This window comes from Manihot esculenta, chromosome 11 (assembly GCF_001659605.2).
Source record: "Manihot esculenta cultivar AM560-2 chromosome 11, M.esculenta_v8, whole genome shotgun sequence".
Taxonomy (NCBI): domain Eukaryota; kingdom Viridiplantae; phylum Streptophyta; class Magnoliopsida; order Malpighiales; family Euphorbiaceae; genus Manihot; species Manihot esculenta.
The window spans coordinates 5,236,392-5,248,068 of record NC_035171.2 but is presented as its reverse complement, the minus strand read 5'-3'; positions in this window follow the sequence as shown (position 1 = coordinate 5,248,068).

Sequence of the window (11,677 nt, the reverse complement as noted above, 5' to 3'; positions counted from 1 at the left end):
GCTTCGGGTTCTAAGGCCCCCAGTGCAGGCACGTCAGGCAGCAAGAGATGGGATAGAGCAAAAGGAACAAAGAATAAGTTCTGGACTAAAGTGAAGTCAGGTCTGGGAATAGGTAGTGGCTCAAGCTCTGGCACAGCTCCAGTCTGCAGAAGATGCGGAAGACCACATGTAGGGACTTGTCGGATGGGATCTACTGCGTGTTTTAGATGTGGACAGGAAGGGCATATTGCTCGGGATTGTTCTCAGGTGACTTTTGCACCATCCCAGCAGATGAGTTCAGGCAGTGTGGTACATCCAGTTGTACGGCCAGTAGCTCCAGTCATGCCTCAGAGTAGTGGCAGAGGTAGAGGGAGAGGGGCAGCCTCTACTTCAGCAGCAGGTTCCCGAGGTGGAAATCCGGTAGCCCCAGCACGGATTTTCACAGTGACACAGGAGGAGGCGAACATGTCGAACACAGTGGTGTCAGGTAATCTCATCATTGGGTGTTCAGATGTGTATGCTTTGATGGACCCCGGTGCTTCTCATTCCTTTATTGCTTCGAGAGCCATAGAGAGATTGGGTTTGATCAGGTCTGAGTTAGAGTATCCTCTCTGGGTCAGTGGACCTAAATGTGACCCATCAGTGGCAGTGTCAGTCTGTCGTTTCAGTCCAGTGTTTATAGAGGGTAGATACCTTCCAGCTGACCTTGTGGTTCTAGATTTGACGGATTTTGATGTCATTCTAGGGATGGATTGGTTATCTACATATAGTGCTACTTTGGACTGTAGAGAGAAGTTAGTGAGTCTCAAAGACCAGGATGGGTCAGAGTGTGTCTTCAGAGGAGACAGGAGAGGTACACCCAGAGGTATGATTTCAGCCCTTCAGGCTCGTCGTTTGCTTAGGAGGGGTTGTCAGGGGTTTCTAGCTCATGTGAGAGAGCTAGACAGTCAGGTGAGGGAACCAGCCACAGTACCAGTAGTTCGAGAGTTTCTCGATGTGTTCCCAGACGATTTACCAGGACTCCCACCTGATAGGGAGATAGGGTTTGAAATTGAATTGCTGCCAGGTACCAGACCTATCTCTATTCCTCCCTACAGGATGGCACCAGCAGAGTTAAAAGAGTTGAAAGAACAGTTGCAGGACTTGGTAGATAAGGGTTTCATCCGCCCTAGTACCTCACCTTGGGGTGCTCCAGTGCTCTTTGTCAGAAAGAAGGATGGATCCCTCAGACTTTGTATCGACTACAGACAGTTGAACAAGGTCACTATCAAGAATAGATATCCGCTACCTCGGATTGATGATCTCTTTGACCAGCTAGCTGGAGCAGGTTGTTTCTCGAAAATAGATCTGAGATCCGGGTATCATCAGTTGAGAGTCAGAGAGGCAGATGTGCCTACGACAGCTTTCAGGACCAGATATGGGCATTATGAGTTCTTAGTGATGCCGTTCGGGTTGACTAACGCCCCTGCAGCATTCATGGATCTCATGAACAGAGTTTTCAGCGAGTATCTGGATCACTTTGTGATTGTCTTTATTGATGACATCTTAGTGTATTCCAGAGATGCAGAGGAGCATGCCCAGCATCTGAGGATAGTTTTGCAGACACTGAGAGAGCATGGTTTGTATGCCAAGTTCTCGAAGTGTGAGTTTTGGTTGAGGAGCATTTCCTTCTTGGGACATGTAGTATCAGCAGAGGGTATTGAGGTAGACCCCAAGAAGATAGAGGCTGTAGCTAACTGGCCCAGACCCACGACAGTGACTGAGATTAAAAGCTTTCTGGGACTGGCAGGTTACTACAGGAGGTTCGTTCAGAACTTCTCAAAGATAGCAGCTCCGATGACCAAATTGACTCAGAAGAACCAGAAGTTTGTCTGGTCAGACCAGTGTGAAGAGAGCTTTGAGGAGCTCAAGCGGAGATTGACAACAGCACCAGTGCTAGCTCTGCCCGTAAGTACTGAGGATTTCACAGTGTTCTGTGATGCATCTCGAGTAGGATTGGGCTGTGTATTGATGCAGAGTGATAGGGTGATAGCTTATGCTTCTAGACAGTTGAAGAAGCACGAGTTGAATTACCCCACCCATGACCTCGAGATGGCAGCAGTTATCTTTGCACTTAAGATGTGGCGGCATTACCTCTACGGGGTTAAATGCGAGATCTTCACTGATCACAAGAGTTTACAGTACATCTTGAGTCAGAGAGAGCTGAATTTGAGACAGAGGAGATGGGTCGAATTGCTCAGTGATTATGATTGTAAGATCCAGTATCATCCGGGTAAGGCGAATGTCGTGGCAGACGCCCTAAGCCGGAAGTCACTAGGCAGTTTATCCCATATAGCAGCAGAGCGGAGACCAGTTGTGATGGAGCTGTACAAGCTCTTAGACGACGGATTACAGTTAGAGTTGTCTGGTACAGGTGCGTTGATAGCACAGATGAGAGTGACACCTGTGTTTCTGGAGCAGATCGCTCAGAGACAGCATGAGGACCCTGAGTTGATGAAAATTGCCAGGACTGTTCAGTCAGGCAACAGTGCAGAGTTCCGATTTGATAGCAAAGGGATCCTTCGTTATGGGCGTCGACTTTGTGTACCAGATAGGGGCAGTGTGAAGGAAGACATTATGAGGGAAGCTCATAATGCGCGGTATAGTGTTCACCCAGGAGCCACCAAGATGTATCAGGATCTGAAAAAGGTCTATTGGTGGTCAGCCATGAAGAAAGAGGTGGCGCAGTTTGTGACAGCTTGTGAAGTTTGCCAGAGGGTGAAACTAGAGCATCAGAAACCAGCAGGAATGCTTAACCCATTGCCGATTCCAGAGTGGAAATGGGAGAACATAGCCATGGATTTTGTAGTGGGTTTACCAGCAGCGTCCAACAGGATAGACTCTATATGGGTGATTGTGGACAGACTCACGAAATCTGCTCATTTTCTTCCAGTACGGAGTAACTATTCTGTGGATAAGTTGGCACAGGTCTATCTGGATGAAATAGTAAGATTACATGGTGTTCCAGTGTCGATAGTTTCAGACAGAGGACCTCAGTTTACTTCTAGATTTTGGCGAAGTCTGCAGAGTGCGATGGGCACGAGATTAGAGTTTAGCACTGCTTTCCACCCACAGACTGATGGACAGTCAGAGAGGACCATCCAGACCATAGAGGATATGCTTCGACTGTGTGTGTTAGACTTTGGCGGTTCTTGGAGGCAGCATCTACCTTTGGTGGAGTTTGCCTACAATAACAGCCATCATGCTAGCATTGGGATGGCTCCTTATGAAGCTTTGTATGGGAGGAAGTGCAGATCCCCTGTTTGTTGGGAAGAGATAGGAGAGAAGGCTCTTGCAGGGCCAGAGTTAGTAGAGCTTACTAGTCGAGTAGTGCCCGTGATCAGAGATAGAATCAGGACAGCGCAGAGTAGACAGAAAAGTTATGCAGACGTTCGCAGAAAGCAGTTAGAGTTTCAGGAGGGTAATATGGTATTGCTGAAAGTGTCTCCAATGAAAGGAGTGGTTCGGTTTGGGACAGAAGGGTAAGTTAGCTCCACGGTACATTGGACCCTTTGAGATTTTGCAGAGGATCGGAAATGTGTCGTATAAGCTAGATTTGCCTGCTTCTATGGAGAGGATTCACCCGGTCTTTCATGTTTCTATGCTACGGCAGTTTGTGTCAGATCCGAATCAGGTTCTGAGTGAGCCTGAGGTGGAGATTCATACAGATCTCACCTATATAGAGCAGCCAGTGCGGATTCTGGACACACAGATCAGACAGCTAAGGAACAAAGAGATTCCGATGGTGAAAGTTCTATGGAACCACCATAACCTAGAAGAGTGCACCTGGGAGACGCGAGAGTCGATGCTTCAGCAGTATCCATATTTGTTTTGAGGTTAGTTTCCTCCGGTTTTTGTGTTATTTGTTTTCGAATCATTCGAGGACGAATGTTTTTAAGGGGGGGAGAATGTAATACCCGGCTAGAAGTCGGCATCAGAATTCCTGTCGTCCGGTGGAATCCGGGGTGTCGGACTTCTAGAGGAGGGTAGGCTTTATGTTTGACTAAGGGTTATGATGTGTTTTACTGTGGTAATTAAGTTTTGAGCTGAAATGACCCAAGGCAGAGGAGCCAAGTTCGGCCGCCGAAGGTAAGTTCGGCCGCCGAAAGTGCTCAATGTTCGGCTTCCGAATTCAGGTTCGGCCCCCGAATGTTGCATGGTTTTGCATGCGCTTCGGCAGCCGAAGCTGAGTTGCTGAGCCAGCAGTTTTGTATCCCTTAGTCAGCATTTTGGACAGGTGTTATCACCAGGTCATGTCCAGAAGTTGGTTACGTCTCCCATGTTTTATTTGCTCAGTTTGAGCAGCTCATGCACGAGTTAGCTTGTGTTCATCAAAGTGTGAGAGTTTGAAGTAAAAAGGTGAGGGTTGAGAGTGAGTACGGTTGAAGAAGAGTTGATCTGTTTTCCTTGGGTTCAGAACGTTCATCTTCCTGTTTATAGAGGTAAGGGAAGATCCGGATCTTGTTATATGTTTTCTGAAGGTTTTATGGGGATTAAGGAAAGAGATGCATGCTTAGGTTAGTCATGGTGGTTTTGATGATTTATGGATGTATACATGTTTATGTGTTATGTTTGATTTGTTGTTTGGGGTTAGTAGATAGTTTTGGACCCCTGTGAACATATACTTATGTATATGAGTGTTGAGGAGTTGATATATGCATGTTTGGAGATGTTGAAGGGAAGGAAGAGCTTGGTTTGCCGTCGGGCTGAGTTCTGGAAGAACTCAGGTTCGGCAGCCGAAGGTTCATTCGGCCGCCGAACCTCTTGCATGGTGGCTTAGGCTGCCACAGCTTGCCCCCGCGAGCTTTGCATGTTCGGCTCTGTTTGGGGACTTCGGCCGCCGAAGGTGCCGCCGAAGGTGCTTGAGTTTCGTCTCTGGAGAAGACTTTCGGCCGCCGAACCTGCCGCCGAAAGTGTTCTGTCCAGCTTTCCTTTGCATGCTTTGCATGAGGTGTAGAGTGAGTTTAAGGGGAGTTTTGGGAAGTTTAATAGAGTTGGTCAGCAGTTAGTTTGGTCCCTCATTTGAGTTTATCTGTACCTATACAGACCAGAGGAACCAGAGAGAGCAGTAGTGAGTACTGCCCAGCGTTTTCAGAGCCTGCAGAGTCAGTCAGTCCAGTTAGCCAGAGGTGAGTGGAACTAAACTTAACTCTTTTAATTGACTAATGGAATGTTTTAGCATATCTCATGCATCATGATTATGCCATAGGTTGATTGCATTAGTATCCACGAATATGTTGCATTGCATAGTTATTTGTTGATGTGGGTGAATGCTGAATGATCCAATAGTCTCAGACAGGAAGTCCAGGAGCCTTTGACTACGCCCTGGCAGGTATAGTAAAGACCAGGAGCCTTTGACTACGCCCTGGCAGGTATAGTAAAGACCAGGAGCCTTTGACTACGCCCTGGCAATGGTAAGTACAGAGGTGTTATATACACATATACATATATGACAGGAAGACCAGGTGCTCGATTCTACGCCCTGGCACAGAGTTACTGGGACTATGTGGTGACAGGTTTACTCTTGATGTGAAATGTTTGTGTTATGACGCATTCCATGAGATCATGTTTTACTGAGATATTTTACTGTTCTACTCACTGGGCTATAGAGCTCATCCCACTCCCTTAACCCCAGTTTTGCAGGTTCAGTGTACAGTGTACAGGGACAGTTCAGCAGAGTACAGAAAGAGTAAAGAGATTTGTAATAGCCTAGAGTGGACATGTAATATTAAAGAGATGTAATAATTGTGTGTCTAAAGTTAGACATGTGCTTGACTTAGTGTTGTATGTGTTGTACATGATCTGGATATGTATCTATATCTATGTTTTTCTGTATGTGACAAACCAGGCTTAACAGGTATGAATTAACCCATCTAGAGCAAGCTCTAGTCAGGGGTAGAGTACAGAGTACAGAGTACAGAGTACAGAGTACAGAGTACAGAGATAGTGCATGCACAGGTTAAGCCTTGGTTCAGCAAAGAGTTTTATTTTCACAGAAAATGTATGATCATGTATGAGTTTTACAGGTACACAGAGAGTATAGCAGGCTTGCTACGGGTTCTGGCGGCCTTAAGCCGACCTGAATCCTAGCGCCGGTGACGGTCCATTTTGGGGTCGTTACAGTTGGGCTAGCTACCCGTGGTGCTACCTGTGTCTGTAGAGACAAGGTAGTCAGGTTTAGGGTTCTGATGGATCAGAGTTTGTCCTTGGAGAGGACAGAGTAGGAGTGCCTAGAGGTTTGATGTCAGCCCTGTAGGCTCTTGGTTGCTCAGGAGAGGTTGTCAGAGGATTCTAGCCCTTGTGTGAGAGTTTAGTAGTTGGGTCAGGAAACCAGCCTCAGTGCCTGTTGTAGAGAGAGAGTTCTTGGTTGTCTTTCCAAGTAAGCTGTCAGGTTTTCCATCTGTCAGGAAGATGGAGATTGGTTTAGAGGTGGTACTTGGTACCAGAACCATTTCTATCTTTCCCTGCAGGATGGCACCTATTGAGTTGTAGGAGATTGGTTAGAGCAGTGGAGAGGCTTGGTAGTCGAGGGTTTTATCTGACCTAGTATCTCACCCTGGAGTGTTCCAGTGTGGTTGTGGGAAAAGTAGGATGAATTCTTGAGACTTTGTAGCAACTGTAAGCAGTTGAACAAGGTCGTTGCCAAGGACGGGTGTTTCCTTCAGGATTGATGATCTATTGGAACAGTTCGTGGGAGCCAGTTGTTTTCCAAGATAGATCTGAGATCTGGGTACTACCTGTTGAGAGTTAGAGCTAGTTTTCGTTTAGTAGTGAGAAGATAGAAGAGTTTTCTTTCAGAGTAAGCAGTAGTAGCCTGTTGAGAGCTAGCGAAGAGGCCAGTATAGTAAAGATGAAGAGAGAAGGGCAAAGATCAGAGTGCACAGCGGAAGCTTGTGGAGTTCAGAAGGAAGTTGGAGTTTTGTTTATAGTGTCTTTTTTAGTTAAGTGGTGATCTATTGTGAGTTGAAAGGTAAAGTGGCTCTAAGATACGTCGAACCCTTTGAAGTCCTGTGAAGGATTAGGGATGTATCTAAGCTAGATTTACCTATTCAGATGGAGAAAGTTCATCTAGATTTTCCATGTCCCTGTGTTGTGGAAGTTGTGTCAGATCCAAGTGAGGTTTTTAAGGAACCAGAGGTGGAGATCTTAGGAAATCTCACCTGTGTTGAGTAGTCAAGGTAGATTATAGACACCCAGGTTAGGAAGTTAAGGATCAAGGAGTCTCGGTGGTGATAGTCTTTTGGAATCACCACAGAATGGAAGTGTGCTTAGAAGACCCGGAAGTTTTTACTCCAGCGGTATCTGTGTCTCTCTTTGGAGAGAGATCTTAGGCTTCGCTTGCTTGCTTGCTTGTTGTTTGTTGTTTTAACATTCGGGGACGAATGTTTTTCTAAGGGGGGTAGAATGTAAGACCCTGCTCGTTCAGACATCGAAATTCCTACCGTCCAGTGGAATCTCGGATGTCAGATCCTTTTTGAGGGGTATAGCAAGGGTTAAGTAAAGGTTTTCTAAAATGTTTTAAGTGTTTTTAAGGTTTTGGTTTAGAAAAGAGTTGAGTTTTGAAGAGAAAAGAACAAGAAGGATTTTGCCAGGTTCGGCCGCCGAAAGTGATGTTCGGCCGCCGAAAATGCCCTAGGTTTGGCTTCCGAAACTCCAAGTTCAGCCACCGAACGTTGCATGATTTTGCTTGCAGCTTTGGCCGCCGAAGGTGAGGCGGTGAGTCACCTATAAAGGGTCCCTCAGTCGGCAAATGGATAAGGATTGACTCCATTTGCATAGGCAGAGGTGAGAGCAGGGTTCTCCTTGAGATTTCATCATATTTTCACCAAATCATGCAAGGTTTTGATGGTTTTAATGTTGTTTTGTAGCTTTTGAGCTATAAACCCTAGTTTTGGAAGTTTGGTGGTGTTGGAGGAGAGTTGCTCCAAAGCTCCACGTTTGGATCGTTCATCTACTTGTTTCCAAGAGGTAAGTGAAGATCCAGAACTTCTTTTCATGATTTAAGAAGGTTTTATGGAGTTTTTGGGCAGGTTTGCATGTTTAGGGTAAATAGGGTGTTTTTGGTGTTTTGATGGTGAAAGCTTGTTTATTGACTCGCGGTTGTCGAAGCCGGTCAAAAATAACCTTTCTGGTTATCAACAATTTATAACTGCAGATAGTGGTGAAAGGATCGAATCCACAGGGAATTGAATACTTACCTATTTTCCTTATCAAGACCAATAAAATAAACTGAAATAAAAATAAACAGAAATAAAACTGAAAGAGAAATAAACTGAAAAGAAATATAATTGAAAGAGGAATAAATTGAAACGAGATAAAACTGAAAGCGAGATAAACTGAAAGTGGAATAAAAATAAATTGCAGTAAAAGTAAAATGGGGGGTTTGAAATTGATTTGATTAACAAACTACTGAAAACAATTAAAATAAGCGAATAATAAAATAAAAGAGAAATAAATAATAAGAAAGCTCTAGTTGAAGTATTGGATCCACTTTAGCTGTTGGGATTGATTACAGACACTTTGGGTTGATTCAATAAATCAGTTTATGGAGATGGAAGACGCTTCTCACCACCATTATCTCTCCTTAGGAATAAATTAATTAGGGAACGTCCTCTAATTAATTACTAATCAACAAGTTGCCAAGGAACGTCCTTGGACCTTAGGCATCAAAACAACTGTTAATTGCATTAAGAAATAGAGAGATCCAATCCTAGCTACCCAAATGTATGGAGATAACGCTAGATCATGCAATTTCCTTAGATTTTATCCCAAGTGTTCTCATGTAAGAATAACCCAAGCAATTACGGATTTAAATTATTCAAACTAACAAATAATTATTTTGCAATCAAAAATCAACGTAGATCTCAATAACAAAATAATATGAGAATTAAATATGAAATTGCATGAATATTGAATTTCCAAAAATTAAATAATATTTGATCAAGTCTCACAACCTATTAACCAATTAAAGTTTCAACCAATATTCAACTAGATGAAAATAATTCAGCCACTCATGACTGAATTAAAAACAGAAAAATAAAATAAAAAAAGAAAAGAAAAGAAAGAAGAACCGAATTGCGCCGGGCGGTGGAATTGCCGAATTGAAATTCTGCCTTTAATTCGGCCACTGAAGGCTCTATTTATAAGTGCAGAGAGGCGCCATAAATTGGAAATTGCGGAGTGGCAGTGACCCATGTGAAGAGCTCGGTCCACGGGCTGTCCGTGTGCGAAGGTTGCGTGAAGGCTGGTGAGCGTGGATGATGAAGGTGGGTCCACTTGGTCCATGTGAAGTGCTGCCTGTTGAGCTTGTGCATGAGTGTTGGTCCATTTGCGCGCTCGGCCCAAGGTGAAGGAGTGTGCGGGAGCTGGGGCGTGAGTGTTGAGCGCCTGGTGGGGCCACGGCGTGAAGGTTGAAGACTTGTGCTTGGTCCATTCACGTGAATTGATGGATTGGTGTGGGCCATGTTGCAAGTGAAAGGTGCTGGAGTTGATGACGCGGGCCCAATGGCGTGAAGCGTGGGTGTGCACGGGCTGTGAATTCCCGTGTGCGTGAATGGTCCATGCGGAGGATGCGCGGGCCCATGTGCAAGAATGGACTTGATCCACGTGAGAGAATGAGCTTGAATATTTAATTTCCAAAATATTTTGCTTATTCAGTTTGACTTAAAATCCAACTTGATAGGCTTGCCTTATTTGACTCCAAATAAGGCGATTTTAGGGGGATTTTCTCCAAAGTGTCCTTCTACACCATTTTCTGCAAAATAATATCAAAAGCACTAAATTAAGCAGAAATCATGTAAATAATCATTAATAATATCAATATAAAATGGACTAAATTATGCTCTATCATTTATGTATGTTGTTTGTTGGAGTTTTAGTATGTTTTAAGCTCTTATATGCTTGGTTAAGTGTTTGTGCATGTTTTGGAGAGGTTGGATGCATGTTGTGGGAGTTTGGAGGTTTGGGGGGCTTGGTTGTGCACGAAGCTGGGTTCTAGATAAACTCAGGTTCGGCCGCCGAACCACTTGTGGAGGCAATTTCGGCTGCCTAAGGTTGCCCCCGAACATTTGGACTTTCATCTCTGGAGGAGACTTTCGGCCGCCGAAGGTGCTGCCGAAGGTGCCCTGTCCAGCCTTCCTTTGCATGTTTTCTATGATTGTTCTAGGGTGTTTTAGAGGGTTTTTGGGGAGTTGTTTAGAGGTTTGTTAGAGTGTGTTTGGTACCTCATTTGAGTCCTCCTGTGTAGGATTGGACCCAAGGCATCGAGGTGTTTAGCAGTGTTTGCTGTGCAGAGTCAGTCAGCGTCTGCCTGGTGAGTGGAACTAAACTTAACCATTTTAACTGAAAGATTAAATGCTTTTAGCATGTTTCATGCATCATGAATATGCAATAAGTTGGTTGCACTAGTTCACGACTATGTTGCATTGCATTTTACTGTTGTTGGTGCGGGTGAATGATGAATGATCCATTAGTCCTAAGGAAGTCCAGGAGCCTTTGACTACGCCCTGGCAGATATATAGGAAGTCCAGGAGCCTTTGACTACGCCCTGGCACAACGGTATAGTATTCTGGGACTAGTGGTGACATGTTCACCTGAGTTTATGTGAAATGTTTGTGCTGTGACGTATTTCATGAGAGCATATGATTTAATGAACTGTTCTATTAGTTTCTGCTCACTGGGCTTTTGTAGCTCATCCCTCTCCCTTAACCCCAGTTTTGCAGGTCAGAGGTGGATCAGGAAGGCGTCAAGGGTAGACGTGATGTTTTTGTAATAGAATAGCCTTTAGTGTGGACATGATGTAAATATAAAGGATTGTATGTAAAGTTATGTCTTGTACAGTTATGTATAGCTATGTAATGTCATGTATGGATAGAGTTGTGTTATGCCCTGGTATGCTAGTGTATGTTTAATCCCTTTGTACATGGATCCTGTTTTACGTTTCTTGATGAGAAATGTGCTGAACCAGGCTTAGTGTATAGTATGGCAGGTTTGTTAAGAGTTTCCTGTGCATATGCTTGGGAGGACAGGGTTTGAATCCCTTGACCCAGAAGCTAACCCGTGAGGGGAAGAACGCTGGGCATAAACCCAAAGCGGCTGTATTCACTAGTGTAAGCCTTGAGGGCTGTTTCAGATTGGTATATCTGAGTGTGTGTTTCAGTTAAGCCTGGTAGTTGGTAGAACTGTTTATAGCTTTATGTTTATGTTTGATCATGTACGGGATTTTATCAGGTTCTCAGAGTTCATAGTTGGCCTACTACGAGTCCCGGCAGCCTTAAGCCGATCTGGATCTTAGTGCCGGTGGCGGTTCGGGCCGTTACAAAGGGGTATCGGTTTCCGGGCTGTTACACAATCTTTTCCACAAGAGAAGTCAGTTTTAAAATTTGCGATTCAACAGTGGATGTACTTACCTCATGTATTCCTCTTTGCATTTGCTTTTCTTCTCCATATTGCCTAGATGAGGCTGCAAGAGTGGAGATCAGTTCCCTCATCTCCCTAGGCGTCTTGTCTGCAATGGATCCTCCACAAGCTACATCAATGAATCTCCTTTCGGAAGGTGTTAATCCTCCATAGAAGAATTGCATGAGGGACCTGTCTGACATATCATGTTATGGACAACCTGTACATAGTCTTTCAAACATTTTCCAATAATTATATAAAT